Source organism: Macrotis lagotis, chromosome 3 (assembly GCF_037893015.1).
Source record: "Macrotis lagotis isolate mMagLag1 chromosome 3, bilby.v1.9.chrom.fasta, whole genome shotgun sequence".
Lineage (NCBI taxonomy): Eukaryota > Metazoa > Chordata > Mammalia > Peramelemorphia > Peramelidae > Macrotis > Macrotis lagotis.
Genome location: NC_133660.1, coordinates 266,333,776 through 266,349,467, shown reverse-complemented (window position 1 = coordinate 266,349,467; position 15,692 = coordinate 266,333,776). Strand labels below are relative to the sequence as shown.

The following is a 15,692-nucleotide window of genomic DNA, read 5'->3' as shown; positions in this document are numbered from 1 at the left end:
CTTGAAGTTTTCAGACCAGATTTGCTTTAGACATATGGATAAATAATGTATATTTTGATAGGAATGGTTCTATGGGTCCAGGCAAACGAGGCTTTCCATAGAAAATATATCAAATGAAAGTCTATAGATAAGCAGCATACATTGATTGCCTTAGAATTACATGCTTGCAGTGAGGCTTGCACATAACAACATTCAAAGAAATACTAGCGATATATAATATTGATAAGTAGCATGCACCAATTGCTTGAAAGTAATAATGGGGAGGAGAAAAGGACTGGAGTACATGCTATAGAGATAGTTGGGAAGTAAAGCCAAGTTGGGGTCAGGTTCTGTATTTGCTACACCCTCTTTGGGACAGGACAAGACAAGTAACCTCTAAGCACACCAAGGGACTCATGAAGACTGAAGTGAAGTCAACAATCTGCTCTAATAGAATATTTCTGACCAGGGCTTCACAACACGAGTGGTGTCAAACTCAAATAGAAATGAGAGCCATTAAATGATGAAATGCATAATAATCCCTGTGGGGTACATGTTGACTTAGAAAACCATAAGCATTTCTTTATTTATTAAACCATCAATGCATTAAAATTACAAAGGAACTTCATTTTAATATGATTTAGACAATGATAGCAAATTGTGGGCCACATGCTCTTTCTCAATACAAATTCAGTTAAAAGCAAAAAATAAAAAGAACAAACAAAATTGTATTAAGGACTCACAGTGATCCATTGTTGTATCCTTTCCATTAGAGGACTGAACATCAAGATGACCAAATATATATATATATATATATATATATATATATATATATATATATAAGCAAAATGCTCACCCATTTTAATTTGAACCTAATTGTCACTAATTAACATTTCTATTGCTATATGCTATATGGGGCATGTAAACAAATCTCAACAACTGTTTCTATTAGAATGTGTTTTAAATTCAGGATAATATATACTTTCAAATTTTATCAATAAGAATATTTTAAGCTGTGATAGTTATTCATTTTTCGATAATTCCAATTTCAACAAATATAAAATATTCCCTAATTATATAATCCATTTTATAAGACATTGGGGGAAAATGTTTATGAGCTGGTTTAACTTCTTAATTTCAGAGGATCACAAAGGGGCACAGAGACTATCACATCCAGCCTAAAACATAAAAAGAGGTTATTTAATGTTTTATTTAAAAGAGGTTTATTTAATGTAAGTGTAGGACTAGTGATATGAGAAATTGGATGCTGGACTTGGAATCTGCCTTGATGCTGCTTGTCATTCCTTAGTTTAAGTACATTTATTGTATGATTCTCAGGAATTCACTCAGATTTCTTTTAAGCTTCTTTTTCAAATAAGTAAAATGAGCATAATAAATACTTACCATGAGAATCAAGTTGGGCAGTTAGGTGGCAAAGTGGATAGAACATTGACCCTGGAGTTAGGAGAAAATGAGACCTGATGATCAAGTGAATTGAAATATAATGTATAAATATCTGAAATATAAATATAAAGTACTATACATATTTTACCATGGAAATGAAAGTTATTATTAGCAAAATTTTATTTAAAAGTTATTTTCCTTATATATAGTCTCACTTTGCATCTCTACATATCTACCTTGTAGCAATCTGCTTTGTGTACTTAAGGTGTACAGTCCTTAAATTTACAGTTGTATTGTTTGTATATATGTATATATATATATATATATATATTCATATATTTGTATGTATGTATGTATTTAAAACATGTTCTGTTTCCCCCATTAGGATATAAACTCAATATAAGTAGAGGTCATTTCTTTTTTTATATTTGTATCCCAATGGACTTTTGCAGCATCTGAAATATATATTATATCGTGAATACTTTTTGATTGATTGAATTGATTGATCTATCCATTGTTTCTTATTTTGCTTCCTGGAACCCAGCAAAACATGTGAATTTTCTCTTGCTAGAAGCAGCCGTTCAAATATTTGAAGGCAATTATGATGTCCTTCCAATTATTCTTTGTTTTCTCTCCAGGCTAAATATTTTAAGTTCTTCCAGCTGCTTCTCCTTTGCTATAAAACTAATGTCCTTCAGCAACATCCCATATTCCATTCAATGGATGCTCTGTAGCTACTCAATTAACTTTGAAAATGCTGTACCTTGGATTAGGACAACCAGACAAAATCTGACCAGACGAAGTACAAGAAAATTATTACTATTAGCCATGACTTGTATCTTTGGACCTAAAGTAAATTTATTTGGGAAGTTGTGATGGGTTCACTCAAGATAACAGAAACGTCCAACTGTTGGACTTGAGTCCTGAAATAAATCAAACACAAAATGCATCTTTTATCTAGATAAAGAGCTTTGCAAACCTGGGGCACACATATATCTGAGTAACATGGTTATCCACTAAGAAAAATTGAAAAAATGTTTTTTTTTTAATAATTTAAGGGAAATGGGGGCAGGGGATGACAAGGAGTGAGAAATGGCAAGCCATATGATGAATGTAGCCTGGTTATGAAGTTACAGACTCTTTTGGCAAACTGAAGAAGAAAAGCTATCTCCTTCTGGTTGTTTGTACCCTTTGTTATCTAATTTGCTCCAATCTCTGATGAGGGGAACAGAGATACTCGGTAGCCATAATTAGCACAAGTTAGGTTTTGATTACAGGAAAGATAACTATAGGCTTCCTTGGTTGGAGCCCAATCCAACTTAATTGACTGTGAAGTACCTGAAAAGGAGTAATGCAATTTCATTCCCAGAAATCTTCTAGAGGAAGGGGTTTCTCTTATTGCCAAGCTGACCTTTTGACATTTGACATTAATAATATTAAAATTAATAAAAAGAAAATGGAAGTACAATGCAAAAGTGAGGCTGGTCTATACACCTATTAAAAGGTTGATAATAATAATAATGATAATAATGACTAGCAATATCAATAACAACATTGATAATAGAAGTATAAGATTGATAAAGAAGTTTGCAAACGTTATATTATTTAGTCTCACCATAGCCCAGGGAAGAGGAGTCCCTATTATTGCCATTTTATAGTTGAGGAAACTGGGACAGTTGGTATAGAACCAATTATTCTCTGAGACAGGAATCCAGTTTCCTTTGTCTTTGCTTGTGTGATGAGAAAGGCACAGAAAAGCACCGGTTGAGAATTATGAAATAACTTGGGAACTGTACGTTTTACATTCTCCTTTGTCCTATACTTCCTCTTTCTCTATTTTGAATTCCTCCACTCTACCATTCTACTGCAGAAGAAAACACGAAAACAACAACAAAATATTTTGATTAACCTAGGATGAAAGTGAATTGTTCCAAAATTTGAGGCAAAATATTTTGACTTTATTATTTTTATCTTCACTTGTATTTCTTTAATTTGCACTGGCATCTGTGATCTCTTTGCTTACTTAAATCTCCTCTCCAAGACTTATTTTGTTGTTTGTTTACTTGTTTGACTGCTTCCTTAGCCCCATCTCAAGCTAAATCTTTTCATTTCCCTTTAATAAAATAACATTGAAACATGGGGGATTTAATTTCACTATTTTTTTCTTAAAAATAAAAATTCTTTTCTTGACTTTTGTGTACCTTTCTTGTATCTCCCATTAATGGGTGTTTGAAAGTCAAATAAGCAATCAATGCAGAGATGACCCAAATGCCAATTTCTTTTTCTAAGCATTCCTTTATTTTTTTCAATGATAATTAGACCTATTTTCAGGGTTTATAATTTCTGTAATATTTTGCTCTTATATTACCATAAATGATTTTGAATGAGAGAATAATTTTGTAATATTGGATTTACTCATCTTTATATTTAAAGGTCTTTGTCTTGATCAATTAAAGAATTCATTTTTAATTTTTTTTTATTTAGTAATTTTAATTTAGTCAATTTAATAAATTTAGTCAATTTAACATCTATATGGCAAGGAATTTGGAATATAGGGTATTTTTCTATGTACATGAAGGAAATTATATAGAGATTTCATCAGTGCTTTACTTTATCTGTATTTATAAATTCTAGACTTTAAAAAATTCCTGCCTTTTGGTACTCAGGACATAGAGGAGTGGGTAGCAGAATGGATACAAAAAAATATAGCATGTGTTGCTTATGGGAAACCCATATAAAAAAGAAAACAAAACAAACATAGAATGCAAAAGAGAAACTGGAATTAAATTTAATATGCATCAACTAAGTTTTTAAAAATAAGTTTTAACTTGAATTAAATAGGGAGGGCACAATTATTATTAGCAATTATTAATCATATATTCATGTTGTAATATCCAATTAGTTACCTAATGATAACAAGAACAAACATGAATCAATATATATTTAATATAAATAAAAAGGGATAATTAGATAAGATCGGTTCTTATAGAAAATCTTTTTAGTAGACTTCAAATTGTAATCTAATTGTTTAGCACTTCTTTACTATCTATGAAACTCACTTTTGAAGTCACAAGAGTGCTGACAAAGATAACCCCATCTGTTTTCTTGAAATTTCATTTCCAAGTCTAGCATGGGTGGGAAGCTTAGCCTTGGAATGGATAGTTCCTCAATGTATCCATACAATCTCATCTTGCCAGCATAAGGAAGGATATAATGTGATAATATACTTGGAGAATTAAAAAATAAAATAAAAATTGGAATGCAGTCTGACAAATTATGTTTAAACCATCATTTTGTACCATTTGTGTCAAAGAATTCAAAATCACTGAATAATATAGATCATACATATAAGAAAAATAAGGAAGGCATGCAATAGATTATATAACTTTTTTACCTTTGATTGGGTGATAAATTCTATAACCAAGCAAGTGGTATCAGTACTCACAAAAGGAAAAAAAAATAATGCCTACATATGTATACAAACACATTTGTATATATGTTTAATTTTGAATGTATAAAATTGAAAAATTTTATATTAGCAAAATTAATGCACCTGGGACCAAGAAGCAGTGGTTGTGCGTCGTAATTCATTTGGGTTCTTATTCTACTTCTATCATTTTTAAGTAAAATGTTTCTATAAGGGTAGTGTTTATAAATTCTATATATCAGGCCCCAGAACTGTGAGCTCAACATTATAAGATCATTTATGTAATTATAGGATGTTAGCTAGAGGCCCTCAACCCTTCTTATTTTTTGTCACAGTGACCAAGTTCAGTGTGGCAGTGTTTACTCAATTACATGGAGAGTCCCCCAATTTATTCTTGTAACTCTGAATCATTCTCTCTTATCCAATATGAACAAGTGATCATCTTGGGTCCCCATAGCCAGTGGAAGATACAATGAACTCATGAACTTGCTAACATATTCATTTTGCTTATCTTAATTTATGCATCATAGATCAACCAATGAAGTTCTGCATTTTGCCATGTCTTTAACATATTTGAATATTGAATTCTATAAATCAAAGATCTGGAAGAATGGGCCATCTCAGATTAGAGAATGATCTGAGATCCACTTCATTAGAGGGGATCATGGACGCTTTAATAAAATGCCATTGGTTTAGAATTCTGCCTTGATCTCTTTAATTATTGGTGGGATCATTTTAATCCAATGTTACAAAACAATAATGTCAACATCTCAAATCAAGGTCTAACACTCAAAGCATATAAACAATCAAGAGAAATATATTACACAAGTCCTTCTCTCAAGGGATAAGTGATCTAAGTATATGAGAAAACATTCCCCAAATGAAGAATCACAAATTATTAGGATGCATATGAAAGGATGCTGCAAAATGCTCTTAAGACAAAAAATATGAATCATGCCATACTGTGGTTTCACCTTACATTTAAAACTTGGCAAAGATGATACATGAGAGCAATAGTCAATGTGTGAATTGCTATGGAAAAAGAGACATCTATATGCATTCTTGGTGAAATTGTAAATTAGTATATTCTGGAAAGATATTTGTAGTTACTCAAAATAAATGGTCAATATTTCCAAACTCTTTGACTTAGAGCTTTCAATACATATGAGCAAAGGAGGTCAAAAATATAAAATAAAAATGTAAACAAAGTAGATACCCACTACCTAGAGAATTTCTAAATACAGGTTTATGCAAAAAATGTAATGGAATATTCTGCTTTTAAAAAATGTGTATGAGCATTGTTGGAGCTGTGAACTCATCCAACTTTTCTGAAAAGAAATTTGGAATTTTGTCCAAAGAGCAATAAAAATGTTCATAGCCTTCAATCCAGCAATACCGCTCCTGGTTTTAAACCCTGAAGTTATCATGAAAAAGGGTAAAAACATCACATGTACAAAAATATTCACAGCAGCTTTGGATGTGGTGGCAAAGAATTGGAAGTAAAGTGAATGTCAATCAGTTGGGGAATAGCTCAACAAATTATGTTATATTTGCTTTATTGAACATTATTATTCTTTTAGAAACCAGGATGGATGGGAATACACAGAAGCCTGTAAGGATTTGCCTGAGCTGGGGCTGAGTGTGATGAGCAGAACATTATACCCTAACAGCAACATGGAGTTGATGATCAAACTTAATGGACTTGCTTCTTTTATCAGTGCAACAATCAGGGACACTTTTAGGGTATCTGCAATGGAGAATATCATCTGTATCCAAAGAAAGAATTGTATAGAATAAACAATGACCAAAGACTATTACTTTTAATTTTTAAAAAGTTATGTTATTATATAACCTTGCTATCTCTTATATTTCATTTTTCCTTAAGGATATGATTTCTCTGTCAACACATTCAATTTTGATCAATGTATAGCATGTAGTAAAGACTATCAGACTGCCTTTTGTAGGGGATGAGGGGAAGGTAGCGAGTTTGGAGGAAAAATTGTAAAATTCAAAAAACAATTAAAAATCTGTATGAGGAAAACAGGAAGCTTGGAATATTTTATATGAATAGAGGCAACTGCTGGTGCAATGGGTAGAACTAAGCTTAGGAAATTACTAGCAGTCTTGCTTGCCCAGACTATATTTCTTTACTGTTGACTCCCACAGTTCCCCTAAGTGAAAATAAAATAACAGATTCTAACTTTACAGAATTATGAGGCTCAAATGAGATTTTTCTAGTGCTTAGCAGTGACTGGCCTCCAGCAGGAATATACAATGACAACAAGGAAAACAGAATAATCAACAAGATGCATCATCCTTTATGAAAATTATTCATTATATGCCAAGACACACACTCATACTCTCTCTCTCTCTCTCTCTCTCTCTCTATATATATATATATATATATATATATATATATATATATATGTGTGTGTGTGTGTGTGTATGTATATGTAAACATATATATGTGAGTATATGTGTATATATATATTTGTGTGTGTGTATATATAGATGTGTGTGTGTGTGTGTGTGTGTGTGTGTGTGTGTGTGTGTTTGTTGGCCCCCTAAGATCTGCATGGCACCTTTCTTTTCAGATTTAGTGAGTTTAATCCTAAATGAATAGTTACAAGCTGACACCAAATCAAGAAAATCCCTAATATTTAGGTAGAATTTGAGTTCCTTAACTTACTATACATAATATATATATATATATAATATATATGTACATGCATATGGTATGTGTTTATATGTGTATAATGTATCAAATATTGAACTCTTTTTGTTTGATACAAAATTCAAGTTATTAAAATATGCACTTAACAAAAATAATTTTTATCGCAATGACTATGGATGGAGAGACATAAGAAGGGAAAATTTTGCAAATAGCTTACTTTTTTTTTGAGACTTGTACTAGCCTGTTTTTTTGGTGCTCTGAAATGTCTGTTGAGCAAAGGATATTCCTAAGTATTCTTACATCTCTTCTTTTCTTTTGTTTAGTCCTATCTCTATTCCTAAACTCCAATTGCTAGAATTACTACTCTTTCTCTACTCTCTTCAAAATTCTGTGCTCAGCTTTCCTGTCTATTACTATAGACTTGCTGTCTGGTATAATTTTACTATATTCTATAGATTTCAAAAACTTTTAACATGTATTATATTATATTTTACTTGATAGAGATATGTTTTCTATTAAGGATAATAATTGAATAGAATGAAATTAGGATCAAGTCAGTCCTCAAAGAAGAAATATAAGCAGCTATTGCCTATTCATTCTATTGCTTAATGACATTTACATGGAACATGGAATATTATGCTTGAATGTATATAAATACATATCCGTGTGTGTATATATATATATATATATATACCCATACATGTATGCCTTTATGTATGAATGTTTGCTATTTTTTCCTTTTTAAAAAAAATCTTATTTTAATTGATGATTTTTTTCTGGAAACAAAGAATAGAGCAATACAGTGATTAACATAGATGACACAAAACAAAAGATAATATGTAGAATAAATTAAAAAGAAGCCATTAAAAATTATGTTGAAATTTTAACTATTTCTTTCAAATTACAATTTTATGACAAAGTAAACCATCAGTTGTTTGACAGTATAACAATCCTACATTAATATCCTCCTTCCTCACCTGTATCTCTCAAATTTCTTGTCTTTCAAAGCTGAACTGTGTTTCCAATTCCTCTATGAATTCTTGCTTTAAGAGCTGTGTGTGTGTGTGTGAGAGAGAGAGAGAGAGAGAGAGAGAGAGAGAGATGTAGCTATCCAGTTAAATGCAGAAAGTATGGGCTTAGGGAATGTCCTAATTTTTGCTTCTTTTGTCTATTTGTTTATTTTTTTTCAGACAATGGGATTGTCACTTGCCCAAGGTCACACACCTAAAGGAGTATTAAGTGTCTGAGGGCCAATCTAAACTCAGGTCTTCCTGTGAAGTTGCTGCACTACCTAACTGCCTCTGCCTTTGTCTTTCTCAGGCCTATCAGAGTTCCTTGAAAAAGTCAGTCACTTGAAAATCGATTGTTCAATGAATTTATATCAAATTGCCGCAAGAAGTTAGATAATAACAGACAGTTAGGTCCAAAATCATTTGGTCATTTGATGTGTATCCTTTATAAATCACTCTATATGTTTTTTTTTTGTTGTTTTTTTTTTGCTGGAAGAACAAGGCATTAATGAATCTGATGTGATGTGTCCTAATATTTCTTATTGGCAGCTGCCACCTGCCTGGCAATTCTGTCCCGGTCTCTCTGTTCCTGACATATCAGCTTTTGGTTCCCATCCTGGTCCTTCTCCACCATCTTGAGGCCTTCCAAGATGTGCAGAACTCTCCAGGGCACACTCTTGGAGCCTCTCCTGAGGTGACTGGCATCCCCCTGACATATCTTGGTCATGGACCTGACCCTGCTCCACCTTGGAGATACAGATGGTGGGCAGTGGAGTTGGCCCCGGGTGTAGAACCAGTTCTTGTCACAGGGTGCCAGCTCCTTGTGTTTGGCCAGTTTGACTGTGTCCATCTATTCAGGGACTTTCAGCTACCCTGGCTTTTTCAGAAAGGCACCCAGGGCCTGAATGAACTCCTGCTGGTTCATATCCTTCATTGTGACTCCGGGCATTGTACAAGATCTGTGTGGTCAGCCAGGGAAAGGAATCACTCTATATGTTGAGACATATTGAAATGAGATGAAACATCAAACTTCTTATTGAAGAAAATATTAATTATATCTAAAAGTGATCAATCATTGAGATCAATCAAAAGATGAATTTTCCTAATAAACATTTCTTGTCTTTGGACCACTACTTCACAGTGAGGTGGTACCAAATTGGAGTCTGGTACTAAATAGTAGACTTTTGAAGTCAAGAAGATATGATTTCAAATCTCTTTCTGATATTCATTTGTTGGGCAATTTACTTTCTTATAACTGGAAATTATGTCTTTTTGATACAGATTTCTTTCCTATAAAATGGAGATAATAGTTCTACATAGCAGTGCTGTGTGTATAAATGCACATACATATATAGAGAGATGTCTCTCTATATGTCAAGGTGAACAGAGATAATAGTCTGGTATAATTTATTTAATTCATATTCATAATATTATTTATATTTATAATATATTTAATTTAATTATAATTTAAATATAATATAATTATTAGTTAGGCTAGCAGTTAAATAAATTACACCAATGACCTATCTCAATAATCAAAGACCCTAGGTTTCAACATTCTTAATAAAGTTGTGAGACGTTATTACACATGCAGAAGACACACACACATACATGGATACACATATATGTATATATACCTATGTATATGTTCATATATATGCACATATAGTATAAAAATATTTATTACTGTTTTCTTTATTAATATTGCTACTGAGGTATTTGTCCATCAGAGTGACAGATAACACAATTATTACATATCAAAGTCAGATGAATGTTGGCATGAGGGTAAAGGAAAGACCAATATGATTTGGACCAAAATATTAAACCCTTGTGGATGGGTTAATGGGGTAGAAGGCCAAATGGTATAGAGAAAGAGAACTAATGAGTACCATTATTCCATGGCTGTGGCTAAGATTAAGCTGAGATTAAGCAAACAGAATTAACATAACAGCAATCCAGACATAGAACTTCCTGTCTTAAAGAGAGATACTGATATTCTAAGTTTGGATACAGTGCAGGACATGGGTGGACAGTTCCCCCAACTCATCAACAAAGTAGAGAGTAACTTGGGCAGTGAGTGACACAACTGTGTTCTGTTAGCAGTCAGAGGTCCTGGATTTTAATAACAGATCTGACAATGACTACCTGTGTAGTCATCCTTTTAGTCTTCACTTGTAAAATGAGGGGGATATACTAGATCAGTTTTATAGTCCTCTTCAGATTGAAATCAATAGTTTAATTGTGTAGCTATCAATTTACCTATTTACCTATCTGCCTATCTGTATCTATCTCTATCATCTATCTATCTCTATCATCTATCTATCTATCTATCTATCTATCTATCTATCTCTATCATCTATCTATCTATCTCTATCATCTATCTATCTATCTATCTCTATCTATCTATCTATCTATCTATCTATCTATCTATCTATCTATCTATCTGCCTATCTGCCTATCTGCCTGTCTTTCTACCTGCCTATCTATTTACCTATTTATTTTTAGGGGGTAACTAAAAGATGAGGAAGGGGGGGCATAACAATCATGATGTACATTTTTAAGGTCCCTTAGCTGCTAATTGGAATCTCTAATTATTAGTGATTCATACTAAAAGGGCAACCTGACAGTATCAATAACAATAATCCGTAATGAGTAAAAGAAGGAGAGTAAGGCTGCAACATAAAATATAAAGTAATAAGGCTCTCTGATTCAATTAAGTCCTTATCTGTGTACACCTGGGGATAGAAGAGAGCAGAGAGTGAAAAACATCCAAATGTTTCTTCACCTTGAAAATGTCATTTTGAAACTTTAGCTAATCATGATTTACACATTTTTTCTCCTCTGTATAAGAACTGAGCTCTGAGTTCATGTTTCCCTTATCCTTTGATAAATTAAGTTATTGAGAAAGAATAGGAATAATAAATTGCAGTGCAGAGTTGTACAAAACGGGATGGATTTCCCCAATTCAGTAAGAGTTCTGAATGCTTTACTTAATAAAGTCCAAAACGAGGGGTAGGGATTATAATTGATAACCTGCAAAATGTAATAAATATAATACATGTAATAAACATAATAAATGTAATAAATATCAAATTCCCACTGGACAGTGAATCTAGGCTGCTAGATCACTACCCATGCCTATGTCAAGATTTTTAAAAGGCAGTGTGCCTAGGTGATGGAGTGATTAATACTCTACAAGTGAGAAAATCCCAGGAATCCATTCTACCTTTAATGTTTAGAATCAGAATTTTCAAGATAGAAGGAATTTTAGCAATTGGCTAGCCTAAGCTGTTTATTTTACAACTGAAAAATCTAAGATCAAAAGAATTGAAGGACATGAGGTGATTGACTCTTTGCCTTTCTACTGTGTTTTCCAATCTGTGAAATGGATATAATAGTGACACAAATGATAGAAATGGTGAGGATGAGAAGAGTAAAAGCCTATAATTCCCATTGGAAAACATAATTGATATTTTAACTAAATGTGAATTTTAGAGAGATGACTAAAGCAGTGGATTACTTCTTCCATTCTCTCCCTTTTATTTTCAAATAGTATCAGTTGAAGCAAAGTAAGTTACTTTTGTTTTAGTTGAGGCAAAGTATATGACTGTTGTTTCACTACCTCTCTTGAAACCTTGATCATCCTTTAAGATGTGGGGAAAAATCCCTCTTCTAGCAAACTATTTGTGATTTATCCTTCTAATCAATAACAATCCTTTCCTCTGGATTTCTCATATTGGATTTGCATCTTTCCCATTCACTTATATATGTTTTTGTATTACATTTATTTATAAATGGGTTTCTCTCTACAAGGAAAAAAGCTCATGACTTATTGCTAAAATTATAATTTCATCTTCCTTGTTTCCCCTCTCGTGGTATTTATATTCAATTATCATCTATATGCAGATGAATTATGGATGTTCATGTCCAGTCCTATCAGAAATCGCTGACTCAGCTTATATAAAACAGATCATGAAATTTTCCCCTCAAATGTATATTTCTTCCCAAGTTCCTCTATTTGCCAATTTCACTACCATTTTTCCAGTTTAGCAGTCTTGTATTTTTTGCTGTTTCTACAATATTTCATAACTCTCCTATTTTTTTCTCCTTATATCACCAACCTTTAAGTATGGACTATTTTCCTCTACTTGAACTCTTAAAATAATCTTCATTGTTTCTCATGACTCAATTATCTCCTGCTTCCAACTCATCCTCTGCTCACCCTGACATTTTCCTATTTCTAAGGCACAGGTTGGATCATTTCAAACACTTTCAAACACCCAATCAAATAGTTCTCTATTGCTTCTAGGATAAAACATCCTAGAGTAAATCATCAGGAAATGAAATATTTTTAATATATCTCCAGCCTTCCTTTAAAAGGTTAATATACATTGCATGTGCTCTAAATTATGGTTCAACTGTAAATGTTCATGATATAACATGCTACTTCTCTCTTTCGGGACTTTGATTGTTGCTCCTGATTCTTGCAATACATTCCTCCCTCCTCTTAACATCTTAAAAAACCATAGGTTTCTTCAAGGATCAGCTCAATTATTATTTCCTATGCAAGTTTATTCTTCTTTCCCCCAATTATTAATGATTTCCTTGCAAAATAAAATGAACAAAAATTACTTATAAAAAATTTTCTGGAATAAAATAGAACTTTGAGATTAGTATCTCCAATAGGAAGAAAGCACCCCCCCCCAAACTCCTCCATATGAACTTTGAGGGATGGAAATGCCCCTACCTTCTGACTTATCAACTTAATCAGCTAGTCTCCTATTGCCAGAATTCTGTGGTATGATATAGCAGAAACAAACAGAAAGAAATAATTACTTATAAGTATGTTATTTCACAAGAAAGAATTTCTCAGTTTCTTGAAGTCATTTTTTTCCTTCATATACACAGCATCACACACTTTGCCTGATAGGATATAGAGAGATAGGAACTAGACCTGTGATTTTATTGATATACATGTACACAGGTAAGTACATTTGTTATATCACTGTAGGAATAGCAAAATCCTTGAATCTAATTGTCCTAAATTATTGCTTAGAGTAATGGAATTTAAGTGAGTTATAGAGGTCAGACTGCATGCATATCTCAGAGACATATGTCTCTCAGACATGTATGTATCAGAGACAAATTTTAGCCTAGGTATTCCTGACTCTGACACTGCTTTTCTATTTCCTAGAGAATACTTGTTCTTATACAGACTTGACTCCTGATAAATAATTTTTTAATGAACGTATTAAAAAAGTGAAGAAACAAAAATCCAACTTTTCATCCAAAAGAAAAAAACTAGATGCAATGTTCCACATTGGGACTGGTCTATCCTTTGTGATATAGGGCCTTCGGAAAATGGAATATACACATATATACAGTTACACATGTACATCTGGAGTTTAGATAATATTTGGACACATACATATATATATATATATATATATATATATATATATATATGTGTGTGTGTGTGTGTGTGTGTGTGTGTGTGTGTGTGTGTATGTGTGTGTGTAGGTAAATATGTAGGTATAATTATGTATAATAGAGGTATATGTATGGCTATAGATATCTAGATATACATGCACATATATTATCTTTAATAGAACTCATGATCTTTCTCTATTCTCTCTGAAGGAGAGAGTAGTCTGTGTTTACTTGTCAATTTAAAAAGCATGAATAAAAATAAAATAGAATTAAAAATCAGAGAAGAAAAAATATTAACAGATTACCTAAAATTTCTTTGAGTTCAGGTAATTAACAGTGGTCAGATGATCTTCTTGCTTCCCCCTTCCCTCCTCCATCTATCATATCCATAGGAATTTGGTCCAGTTGAGAAAAATCTTTAAGTAGTTTGGCTTCTATTGATTCTGTAGAATCTAGCAGATTTCTATGTACATTATTTTAGAGAAGTTTTAGAAATATAGTGACATTCATCTTTCTAGTTATTTCTATTAGTATAGGTGAAAAATGTTTAGTAATCTTTGAATTGATTAACCTTATGCTATCAATCAATAGTTTGGAAAAGGGATACAGTTGCTGAAATAGTAATATATGTCCTATCAAAGTGACAAGAACAATTGATTTGGGAATAAGTGGATCTGAGTTAAAATTTGGAATGTGCAATTTTATACTTGTGTGATGAGATAAGTCACATAACCACCCTAAATCTCAACTGCTTCATTTTGAAAATAATGACTAGATTAACATTTAGCACTTAGAGTTTGATTTGAATTTTGTTAATCTGTAGGGTGTATGATCCCAATCCTATTTATTATATTGTGGGTTATGACATGACTTTGAAAGAAAATATAAAAATGTGACTGATTTTCAGAAAGAAAAGTTGAGATATAATGATTATATCTGATTCTGTGTCTCATTGAATGTAATTCATTTGATTTTTTCTATCATCCCTTCTTATCACCTCTCTTTTGGGGCTAACAAACTAAATTATGAAGTCATATGATGTTTTTTTTGAAGATGATTTTTTTGAAAAAGGAAATGGAAACTGTCCATCATTTGTATTAATAGGTGGGCAGAGTTCTATGATGAAATTCAAAAAGAAATCAGAGCTATAACAAAAAGGAAAGAAAAAGGTCAGGAAACATTTGACCCTGAGTGATGAAATTTGAGAAACTCTATTTGTTCCCAATGCTGATCTTGCTGAGTAGTAAAACCACTGGAATAAAATAGAATTTTGAGATTAGTATCTCCATAGGAAGAAAGCACCCTCCCCCAAACTCCTCTGTATGAACTTTGAGGGATGGAAATGGCCCTGCCTTCTGACTTATTCACTTAACCAGCTAGACTCCTATTGCCAGAATTCTGTGGTATGATATAGCAGAAACAAACAGAAGATGAATATTCTTAAATTGGACCTTGGTCACATCACCTTACTGAATTGTCTTGCCACTTGCACATTAACTCCCCTTGCAAGTCAAAAGCAATATATTTTCTTCTCCAAGTCTAGCCTCTGGTAAATCTGATGGTCATGGAGGGTAGACTCCCTTTTCCAAAGAGGGAAGGAATCCATTCTGAATGAAAGGTAATCTGCCTTATGCTTGGCAGTTTTTCAGATCACTCCTTATGGAACTCAGTTGTGTATTGGAATGATGCGAACCTGGCATGTTCAAAAAAAAAAATCACCTTCTTATTCTGATTAAACTGAAACAATGACTTCTCTGTCCTACAAATT

General features: G+C 32.5%; 1 pseudogene; it reads right to left on the bottom strand.

The window, feature by feature from the left end:
* Positions 1–9,023: 9,023 nt before the first annotated feature.
* Positions 9,024–9,443, bottom strand: LOC141516549 (small ribosomal subunit protein eS19 pseudogene; annotated as a pseudogene).
* Positions 9,444–15,692: the final 6,249 nt, after the last annotated feature.